Genomic DNA, 12,036 nt, shown 5'->3' on the forward strand with positions numbered 1-12,036 from the left:
CCTGGGCCTTTCTGGGCGCCCAGGGGGCGGGGCCACACCCAGCTGCTTAGAGCTTTCGCGGAATCCCAGTTGTCACTGTGGAGTGGGCCTCGGAGTCCAGGCATCCAAGCCCCCCATTTTACAGTTGGGGCAACTGAGGTCCAGAGAGAAGGAGGGCCTCTTCAGAAGTCAGTCACTAAAGGCTGATCTGTAATTAAAATAAATGGCTGCCAATTTCTAATTTTCTTTCTCCAAGCATTTCTCCGGCGCCCACTGTGTGCCAGGCGCTGTGGTGGGTTGTTGGGTCAGAAAGGCAGATAAGGTCCTGTTCCTGCCCACAGGGAGAGCTCAGACCACCGTGGAGCCAAACCCGACCCCAGACGGAAAGTGCTGAGTGCTGGGGGAAAGGCATGGGTAACGCTGTAATGGGCTCAGGAAAAGGAGTTTGATTTCTTGGTCCCTGAAGGGGGATCAGAGATGGTCCTTTGGAGAGACACCCCCCCCCCCACCCCCACCCCGCGCGCTTGATCAGGGCTTTTTGAAGGATGGGAGTTTTCTGAAACCAGCCAGTTTGTGCTGGGGTGGGTGGGGTGGGGGACTGTAGACAAAAGATACTAAATAAAATGTGAATAGTGGAGATGAACTGGGTTGGGGGCATGGGGTTGGAGCGAGGGAGTACATGAGATGAGTTAGTCAGTGGAATTGTACCTAAGTACTCTAACAGAGCAGGGCCTTTGGGACTTTGGGGTCCTAGGGAGAGCAGAAAGAACTTCCTGGCTTCCCTTCCCAGGGATCACTGTCTTCCAGCCCTCAAGCAAAATGCAAAAATTTAGGGTCATCTCTGAGTTTCTTTCCTAGTACCATACTCACTTTGTTTCCAATCCTCTTTCTCTTTCCACCCACCTCCTTTTCCAAGTGGCTTGCTTTCCAATAAAACTCATTCTTTACCCTGGACGGTTTGGCTCAGCCGTTAGAGCTGTTAGAGCATTGGCCCCCTGGACCAATGAGTTGCAGGTTTGATTCCAGTCAAGGGCACGTACCTCTGTTGTGGTTCCTCCATGGCCCTGGTCAGGGTCCTGCAGGAGGCAACCAGTTGATGTGTCTCTTTCACATCTATGTTTCTCTCTCTCCCACTCTATCTGAAGATAAATAGAAAAAATAAACAAATCCTTGGTGAGGTGTTAGCGACTTAATGGCTTACCTCTCCCAGAATTTGTGCATTTTAAGAAAGCCTTTAAGTGGAGGGAAGGGAAGCACCTAACTCCCTCTCTGCATCCCCAATCCTCACCCTCCCTCAGTCTTACAGAGGGGGAACAAAAATGAAGGCCCAAAGAAGGCGGGTGCTACAGTGAATAATGGTGGGTGGTGGAAAGGCAGAATTTCCAATAGGGTTTACTCTACTCTATGACCAGCATTTCTCCCTCCAGGGTTCTTGCCAGTTCTGGGAACCATTACAAGGAAGAGTGTGTCTTGCATTTATTTAATCAATGTAAGACAGTCCCTCAACTCCAATGCCCAGGCCTTTACAGTCTGGAATGTAGACTCTAGATGGGAGATAAGTAGTTGGGGTTAGCTTTCTGAATGGTAGCTGCACAGGCCTGGGACTTCGGGTCAGGCAGTCCCTCAGGGTCATGCTCCGTATAAACAGCTGGCCAGCCTAGAGTTGGCTTTGGGGATGGGTAGAGGGAGAAGAAGCTGAGATGCTGAGCTGATTACTATGGCTGGGACTGATTAGAACCCTTAGGGTGACATATTCTGGTAGGGAGGTCATCTCTCTGGGGGAGGTAGACAGGTGCAGGCAATGATTGGTGGGAAAGGAGGTCTGATAATGAAGGGCCTTAGAACGCCAGGCTCAGAAGTTTGGATACGACTTGAAGTCATCATTTGAGGGTTTTGAGCAGGCTGGGACATGATTGAGAGGGGAGGGACTGGCATTGGGAAGTCTTCTGCTGCCCATTTTTGGAGAGAGGCAATAATTTAGCCTGCGAAAATTATCGCTGGGTATTCACTCACTTGACATATATTACTGAATGCCTATTACGCGCCATTGGTGAATGTGAAGATTTTATAGCATGTTCCTGTATTTTAGAGACAAATAAGTTATATTTCATCAGTTCTAAGGCACACTTTTTCAAATTTTAATATCACTGAAATTGGGCTGTGTTATAATCACAGATGTGTCATAGTTGAGCAATTTTTCATTCTAAGTTGATGATGGTACATCTTACAGTCAATGGTTTAGATTTGATAAAAGTTGTTAATCATTCCCTGTATGAATGTATAGGGCTTTGCACTTTATAAAACACTTTCCCATCAGATATTCCATTTTAATTTCAAAAGTCCCCTGAGAACTGGGCCTGGTGACACCCTCATCTCCATTGGAACTCTTGCCCAAGGTCACACAGCTAATTAAAAATGTGCTCAAAATTACAACTCAGAAATTTGACTCTTGGTGTTAATATGTGACTTTACCCTGCTGTGGAACTCACATGGGTTCATGGGGAACTGGGGAATAGTCAGATTTGATTTGATTTCAGAACTATGGTTTAAGATGCTGAAATGATGATGGGTGTTTGGCCAAGGGCAGAGTAACTCACGGACTGGGAAACAACCTAGAAATTTGCAGTATTTAGTGGAAAACAGAGCTAGAGAAGATGCCAGGTAGCATGGTAAAACCAGAGGATGGAACACAGCTATTTTTACATAAGGGAGAAGAGCAGTGTAGGAAGCTCACAAGTTCAGGCGTCTACCTACTGTGAACCAGGAATTGGCTGGCCCCCAGAGTGCAAAGATGTACACAGTTCCTTTCCTTGAGGACCACACCTGTGCTGGGATCTCCACGCATGTGCACGCTGTTCTCGGGATATGTTTCAGCTGCTCTGCACTGAAGAGGGTCAGTGTCAGGCAAGCCAGGACAGAGGGAGTGGTGCCTGAAGAGAATCTTTGGGGCTAAGTAGGAATTGCCCAAGTGGAGGAAGGACAGATAAGTGTCGTCTGTGAGGTGATGGAGACATGGGGACATAGAGGGTGTTTAATTCTTGAAGCTGTATTTTGTATGGCTAGCTTGAAGTGGGCTGTGGGAACTGGAGAAAGGGGAGGACTTTTATTCTTTTTCTAAGTAGATTTAAGTTTACCTTGTGGGCTGTAGGGGCCATTAAAGGGTTCTTTAGAGATTCGCAAAAGAACAAGCCTGGGCAGGAGCTCTGAAACCATCTCTGGGAATAGGTATTTGGATAGTAATGCAGGAAGCATAGTAACACATTTAAGTAATTGGTTGAGTGAACCTGAGACTTTGACCTTGGACAGTAATTAGGAGTCTGAGCTCTGTGTGTGCATTGGTGGGTGGGGATTTTTGTTGGAACGTGGCTTGGGAGGCTGTGCCTTGCTGGAAGAAACCGAGGTGAGGAAGGGGAAGTGAAGTTGTGTTGTCTGCAGGAAGCTCCTATCTGGGTGGAAATCCAGGCCTCGAAGGTGTGTATGAGACAGAGAACCTGATGTGCGAGGAAAGGGGAAGGAAGGGAAGTGTGGTGTGGGTCGTCTCTAGGCGTGGAGGAAATGGCCAGTGAATTCCTAATGCAGCTCACAGAAAGGAGAAAGGACACAGCTGTATCCTCGAGGCCTTCATCTCTTCTGACTTTCCACAAATAGGGTGAGTGGGTGGCCAGGGAGTTAATTGGATTCATGCTTGGAAGCAGTTAACCCACAGAATGGAGGCTAGAAAATGTTAATCTTTCTATTGTTCATTCTTAATCATAACAGTAATAATAATATAGCTTTGGAAAATTTTTGAGTGCTGGGCATGTGCTTATGTAATTTTCATACCGATTTATGAAAGTTGGTTTTATGATTATAAGCTTCATTTCACAGATGAGATGATGAGTTTGGTTAAATATGGTTTTACCACTACTAAGGGACAGGACTCAGTTTCCAACCTTGGCCTGATCTGTCACACACTCTTTTATGTGCCCACAGAATGAAAAATTCAAATCAACAGTGATTCTTAGGGTTCTTCCTTGGAATGTAATTCAGTATACATTTATTGGACCCTGGCGGGATCAGAATCGAGGGTTTATGTGGGTGAGCAGTCTTCGCAATTTCACACTGGGGGTGTGGGGCTCTACCATTCCCTCCAATAAGATATACCATTCCCTCTACCCTTTGGGTGTTTTCTCTCTCTCCAAATTGGAGAAGCAGAGCCTCACGCAAATGATCTGCACACCCCTCTCCCCAATATTTCCTCTTCTCTGGCCCTCTGTTGTGATAAGGATTCCTTCCGAGTTTTATTTAGATATAATTGAATATATCACTGTATAAGTTTAAGGTATACAGCATAATGGTTTGACTTACATATATTGTGAAATGATTAGTACTGTAAGTTTAGCTAGCATTCGTCATCTTATATAGATACAAAATAAGTAAAAAGCAAAAGAGAAAAGTTTTCCTTGTAATGAGAACTCTTGGGATTTACTCTAAATTTCATATATGTTATAGAATAGTGTTAACTGTAGTCACCATGTTGTACATTACATCCCTAGTACTTCAGTGATAAGAATTTGGTGGAGTGTCTTGATCTCAGACATTACCCTTGATCTATGGCTCCTGGGAAAATGCTAGATGTCCTCTGAGTTGAGCCCAGTAGCTCTTGTGGGATCCTGCCCTCCCTGGGTCATGCAGACCCCTTCTCCCAAGAAGGCTTGCTGGCTCAGGACTGAAATGCTTCCTGCGGCCTACCTGCTTCAGGTGGGTCATTTGCATTCTGATGCTTCACAGATGCAGTCGTTTACTGGGGAGGGTCCGCAGGAATGACATCCAGCAAAGGAGATGAGACCATGGTTTTCTCATCTTTGAATCCCTGTCACCTCGTGCTCTGAAGATGTTCAGTAGTTTTTTGTGAAATGAATGAACTGAAACAATATAAGCACGAATCACCACTTGGCCTTATGTGTTTGCTTGTCTTTGTCTCCACTGCACTTTAAAATAAGCTTCAGGAGAATCCCAAGGATAATGGTCATGTTCCCAGGCCCCAGAGGAGTGAGTGCCTTGCACATGTTAGGCACTCTGGAATATTTGTCAGCTGGAGAAAGGGATTGATTAAGTTCACTGCAAACACAGATGGCAATGTTGGGGGAAGGGACTGTTTACTGACCCAGAAATTTGGGCCTGTGGGCACAGGACTCCATAGAGATCCAGCTGTGCTGTACCTGCCACAGATGGCACTGGGCAATCCCACTGTCAGGGTCGAGGTTAGAAGTGCAGAGTTGCGTCTCTAAACTAGCTACTCTAAGAGTGGTTGCAGTTGACACTGCTCTTCACTTTGCTCTCACGCGGACAGGTGGTTCTGCTGTCTTCGAGCGTTCTGTTTTCATCAATGCCTTTGCCTTTGCTTATGCTGTTTTTTCTACTTGGAGTTTCTGGCCTGTCCATTGTCTCTGCCTGTTGTAAACCCATGTCTCTTTAAGTTCAAAGCCAAACCTACTCTGTGCCATGATGCCATTTCTGAACGTCTTGCCCCCTTCTATCACACACATATATACAAAATCGCATCTAGCTCAACTTCTTGTATTCATGTCCACATATGTGTACGGAGTGATTATCGTAGGCTAGACAGAAATGCTGGATACTGGCTTACAAAGACAAGGGTCTGTTTTCAAGAATTTTGACTCCAGCCTAGAAGAGAGATGGAAATAAATCATGGTAAGGCTTCATTAGAGTGATGGACACAGGACTAATGGGAGAACTAAGAATGGAGTGACCAAGCACCTGGAAGAACAGATGGATACTTATGGAAAAGTTTGGCTAGGGTTTTGAAGAAAGAGTATGAGTTCATATGGCAGACGGGGTAGACAAACTTTCCAGGCACAGAGACCTTGATATACGTACATGCATAGTGCTGAGGCCTACCCGTGCTTGCAGAATAGAAGGGTGTGCTGGAAGATCGCTGGGAAGGATAAAGGCTGATCGGATAGCTAAGGGGATGGCAGCACTTTGAGGAGAGGGCCATTGTTACTCCTCCAGCAAAGGAGGGCCTCGGGGCATCTGTGCTTCAGAGAGCTCTGCTGGCAGGATGATGGCAGATTAAACTCACAGGCAAAGGTCCTGCTTAGGAGGCTGCTGACGTGTTCCAGGGCTGGAGATACTGGGCCTGTACCAGGTCAGCAGAGCAGAGAGGGAAAAGCAGATTGCAGAAGCTGTCTGCTGTTAGAATCATATTAGGCAGCTCAGTTCTTACTCCTGTCCTTCTAATTATTTGCTAGCTTATCAGCCTGGGCTGGAAAAGCTGTTTTATGTGACCAAAGGTTGTAGGCAGTAGGAGAACCAGCAAGCTGGAAGCCAGCTCCTGCCTTAGAAATGTGGGCTGGGGCCTGGGTGACCAGAGCGACCTGCTTCCTCATTGTACTGGGAAGGAAACTGAGGCCCAGGGGAAAGTGACAGACCTACTCTGTCACATCCTTGTCAGCTGAGCTGGAATTGGGCTGTGGCCAGCTCTCTTTCAAAGGTGTTTTTGATTCTGCTTCTGCTGAGCCTGGCCTGACACATTCCTTCTCCACCCGCCCCCACCCTCAGGGGCTTTGCTTAGGAGAATTTGGGAGGGGATATAACTTAGAGATCACTGTTACTAGGCCTGAACTTTGTGCTTTTCACTTTGAAAATAAAGTGGTGAAGATGGTTCCGTTTGAGTTTGTGTGTGGTTTGGGGATTTGTTTGTTTTACTGCCTTTTGTGCCTGTGGCTTGTTTGCAAAAACCCAGCTTCTGAGTCCTTGATAAGTCCCAGGTTCCTTGCTTGTGACAGTGTCCTGCCTTCCTACCGCCAGCACTCCTTTTTTATTTTTACTTATTTTTGCTTGCCTAAAGATTTCCAGGCTGGCAGGATTGGATCCGATCCTCCAGTTTTTCTCTTTCCTCTTAAACCTGCCCATCACAACCCATCTCCCAGGATCCATTAGTATTTCATAGCCTTCATAGCACTTTTTATGTGGCGAATACATTTTACAATCATTTTTATTATTCAGTTCCCAACTGCACTCCGAGAGATGTGTCAGCAGGATCCGTCCTGTCTCTGAGTGTGGGCAAGCATTCAGGGGTGAAGAAACCTTCCCACAGGGTGCTTGGCCGAGGGTGGAGGAGTTAAAATCAGACTCCTGTCTTAAAAGCTCCTGTCCTGCTCCTTAACTTCTGCAAGCGAGCATGAGCAATTGATGTGAAAGACCTTAGCAAGGCGCATGCATAGGCAAGAAACCATTATTATTGTCTTATTGTGTTCTGATCAGTAACATTACTGCCTGCGGCTGTGACCTTGGAAGAAAACTGAGAATCAGTTTGGAGACTCTAGAATCCTGAGGATCTGGGCTTTACCATGCTATCATTTTGGCAGTATCACCATCAATTGTTTTTGGTACAGGAAAAACAAAGACTTGTGTTTGAGCCACCCACTAGCCCTGTGATGTTAAGCAAGTTCCAGAATATTTCTGGGTTTCAGGTACCTTCAAACAGAATGTATGATATATCACAGTGCATTTGTGAGACCCAGAGAAATATGCATGACTGTGCTGTATAAAAGGTAATGTATCGCCCTAGCTGGCACGGCTCAGCGGTAAGAGTGGTGCCCATGGACCAAAGAGTTTCGGGTTTGATTCCGGCCAAGGGCACGGTTCGTCCTCAGTCCTGGTTGAGGTCGTGCGGGTGGCAACCAATCGATGTGTCTCTCTGACATCGATGTTTCTCTCTCTCTCTTCCTCCTTCTCTGCCTCTAGCTCTATCTGAAGATAAATATAAAAAGAATATCCTCGGGTGAAGATTAGAAAAACAAAACAAGTAATGTATCATGTAATATGGCGGTTTCTGGTGCCTAGCACAGAGCCTACCACACAGGGACCGCCCTCATGCTTCTGGTGGGTACTGTGGGACCTCGACCCAGACAGGTGCATGCTCAGATCCCAGCTGTGCTCCCGGGGTCACAGGCACGATTTGGGTACTGACTCACGGACGTGTAGACCTCTCATTGGTGAGGACACTGCTGTTGAGATGAGTGCACTCTGCACAGTGAGGTGAGCGCCACAGACCTTCGCAGGCCCCCCTTGGCTGTGCGGAGATGGCTCCTCATCGGGGCAGTGTGCGCCCCCCACCATGCCCGTCCCACCCTTGGACTGAGTTTGCACTGCGATGTTCAGTCCTGCTGGGTTTGCTCCCACTGCAGCCAGTGCTTGTGTCACGGCCTCGCACCAACGCACGAGTGGTTCAAATGGAAAACTGGTTCTCAGGGGTGGTGGCAGGTCAGGCCTTCTTCAGAAACTTGCGTGGGAACCTTTCCCTGGGCACCTGAGCAAAGGATCAGGACAGGGCAGGGCTGTTTACTGACCTCTGAGAAAGGCGCTGCGGCCTCCTTTCACCTGCAGCACAGGCTCTGTTTCTACCATAGCCGTGGTCAGCGTCCCCTAGTCCCCCAGGCCACCAGCCCGCAGCTCAGCTCCCACGCTGCAGAGGGCTTCAGGGGCAGAGCACCCCCCGTTAGGAGACCGTGGCTGCGGGCAAAGGCAGTGTGAATTCCTTGGCATTTTCACATGTTGGATGTTAAGGGATTCCTGTCCTCAATATCAGCCTGCATTTCCTTGTCTGTAAAAATGGCTGTAGCCAATAGTACTTGCTTAAGAGGTAGAGGACCTGCTCTTTCGGGTCTGCCCAGGACAGCCCTGGTTTACGCTTGTGTCCTGACGTTATGTCCATTGTATTTCCTTTTACTCTCAGAGATGCTTTGATTTGGAGGATACATTATAGGGTCACCCTACTTGTAGGTGAGCATTGAGTGAGATAGTCTAAGTACTGTACAAAGGCCAGCCCTAAGGTAAGGACTCAACATACGTATAGTCTTTTTGTCAGGGGAGATGGTAGGTGCTCAAGAAACGTTTGTTCGGTGAATTACATTCATAAAGGTAAACTTTGAGGGTGTTTGAAGGGCATGTCTAGATGGCAGGCACTTAGAGTTCATTAGATTTGATAAAAACATGTTACTACTGTTTAAAATGTAAGAAAGCACCATGAGGATGGTCTAAAGGAAGGACCATGGATGGGCGAGCCCACTGGGACACACGCAGAGGCTTGTTGGGAGTGCGGGGCCTTGGGTCAGACATCGAAGGGCAGGAGGCGTAGTCCAAGATGCGATGGGCCAGCTACAATTGCTCTGGCTCCTAAGAGTTAAGAACTACGATGGAGTCTCTGTCCCTGTGTACTTTAGCTGGGTTTTTGAATCTATTGTTTTGCATCCAGTGGCCCATCTTGATAAAGATCTCCAGCTCTAACTGAGCTAGCCCAATACAGTACTACATTCTGTGCCAAGAGGTCACAGAATAATCTGTGCTTACTCTTCCTGATGAATTTCTGCTGAATATGGTACTTGTTTAGTTCTCAAGAAGAAAAAAAAAAAAAAAAAGTACATGGCACCTGGAGTTTCTGTCTTGTTTGGTATGAAAAGTAATCATTTTTAGGAACTGCAGTAGGGAGTTGCCACAGAGAGGGTGGGGTCTACCCTGACTCATGGGAAAGGCAAACTCTGCAGTGACCCGGAGGGTAAGCAGTACCTTTTCTTAGAACGAGGTGAAAGTTAGGTCAGCTTTCCAGCAGGCTGCTCGTTTCCAACCTGGAAATCTCTCTTCTTGGCCACAGCCTCACAGCTGTACTTGGAGGACGGGGTTCCAGTCAAGGCAGATGATACATTTCCCATCTATTTGACACAATCCTGTGTTTGTTCACACAACACCACATGCCATGGGTACTTGTGAATGACTGAGTGGAAATCTAGTCTGGGTTTGGGGGATGTGATCCCCACCTCTAGGAGGTCATTTAAATCAATACAGTGTGTGAAAGTATGTGCTATTCTAATTTTTTTTTTCTTTAGTATTGATTTTAGAGAGAGAGGAAGGGAGAGGGAGAGAGAGATAGAAACATCCATGAAAGAGAACATCGATGGACCACCTCCTGCATGTCCCCCACTGGGATTCGGGCCCACAACCTGGGCATGTGCCCTGATCAGGAATCGAACCTGTGACCTCTTGGTGCATGGGTCGACGCTCAACCACTGAGCCACACCAGCCGGGCAGTATGTGCTATTCTATACCCACCAATGTAAAAGAAGTATGTCTCTCCTTTTTAATCTTTATCCAGTCTCAGAGATTTCCATGCTTTGCTCTCTCCTGCCTGCCTAATCTACCCCAGTGAATTTCATGTAACCTCACTTGCATCTTCTTCTTTGATTCTAATGTATAAAATGAGCTGTAAATCTGCCATTCTCTGGAGCGTTTTCTCAATCTGTTGACATTTTGCTTCCTGGCAGTTGTTGTCAGTTTGGCTCAAATAAACTCATTAAAAAAAAAAAAAAGTATGTGCAAAACTATCTGGTGGTTCCAGTGGAGTGGTGACCAGTGCTAGAGGTCTGGGAGAAACTGTGCAAATGAAAGGACTGTCATTTAATTGGGTCCTGAAGGATGAGTGGGGATTTGTTTGGTGGGCCAGAGGAAGAGAAGGTGGCAAATACCATGCGCAGAGATAGGGGTGAGAAAGTACGTGGAAAGTTGGAGTCAATGGGGTACCTGCCTAGTAGAGAGGCCTTGGGGATAAGAGTGGGATTTAGATCGATAAAGGCCTTGCTTGTTGCCTTGAGGAGTTGAGACTGCACTATAATAGAAGCATCGCATAGGGAAGTGGGGTGGTTGGATCTGTGCTTTAGGAAAATAACTGGCAGGGGTGGGGAACCTTTTTTATGCTAAGGGCCATTTGGATATTTATAACATCATTCGTGGGCCATACAAAATTATCAACTTAAAAATGAGCCTGCTATATTTGGTCAGTCTAATTTGGTGAGGCGTGTGATGTTAGCTGGTATTGATTTCAAGGGCCTTATACGGCCCACAGGCTGGATGTTCCCTGGAACCATTATGGTATGCTGGATGGATTGGAGGGAGGGTACTGGAGACGCTACGATGTACTGTAGCTCAGACAAGAGATAAAGCCAAGCTGAATTAGGGTGGAGGAAATGGATATGAGGGACCGCTTAGAGGTAGAATAGAGTTCCCCATTCTTCTCATTCAAACAAGAGCAACCGCAGACTCTGAACAGGTGGCACATATAAAGTCCACAGCCCTGGTCCCAGCATAACCCCAAGGTGGTCCCATCCTCTGCCTAGAGTTTTTATTTATTTATTTATATTAAAAAACATTTCTATTGATTTTTTAGAGAGAATGTGAAAATGAAACATTGATTGTCTGCCTCCTGCATGCCGCCTATCAGGGATCAAGCCCACAAGCTAGACATGTGCCCTGACCAGGAATCAAACGAGCAACTTTTCAGTACAGGGGATGATGCCCAGCCAACTGAGCTGCACCAGCCGGGGCTGCTCAGTGTCTTTAGAAGGGTGACAGAGTGCATGGCTGTTGAGTTAGTGCTCTGTCAAAGAGAAGCTCTCCATCCAGTTTTGCCTTTCGAGAATTCCATGAAACCTCTTGATTGTTAATGGAATTCGCTTTTTAAAGAGTTATTGAATCTCTAATCACTGGAGATCTCCAAGCAGTGTCTGGTAAAATGTTACAGTGAAAACTCAGGCATCAGTTGAAGACTTGATTTAGAATGTCTTTGAAGTCTATCAATCCTGATGTTTACCCCCTCCCTCTCTTCCCTCTCTCTCCCTTTCTTCTTTCTGTCTTTGGAAAAGATACTTATAGTAACCTTATCCAGAGGTCCCCTACCCACTTGGCTCCTCAGGATCATTTTCACAGAAGGACAAAAGGCATAGAGTATTAAAAGTGGATGATTAGGCCCTGAGAATGGTGGGCTGCAGTTCATGTGGAAAAGTGAGGAAACACCATTTTGGTGCCACTAAGTTAACACCCGCTTACCGGGGAGATCATGTGGCCTAGGCCAGCCTTCATGGACCTGCTCAAAATGGAATCCACCAATGTCGTTATGACACTTTCTGCCTGTTGCCATTTTTATAGTGCTGTACAATTAACCACGTGTTTACCTACAGACTACAGGTAAATCTTCACAATAGTCCTGTGAATACTTATTAT

General features: G+C 46.6%; 1 protein-coding gene across 2 annotated transcripts in view; it reads left to right on the forward strand.

Moving 5' to 3' along the window:
* Positions 1 to 12,036, forward strand: part of LOC118617124 (LIM domain containing preferred translocation partner in lipoma) — a 635,781-nt gene that overhangs the window by 578 nt on the left and 623,167 nt on the right. The window lies entirely within an intron of this gene.

The sequence above is a fragment of the Molossus molossus genome, unplaced genomic scaffold, assembly GCF_014108415.1.
Source record: "Molossus molossus isolate mMolMol1 unplaced genomic scaffold, mMolMol1.p scaffold_m16_p_5, whole genome shotgun sequence".
In the NCBI taxonomy this organism is placed as follows: Eukaryota; Metazoa; Chordata; class Mammalia; order Chiroptera; family Molossidae; genus Molossus; species Molossus molossus.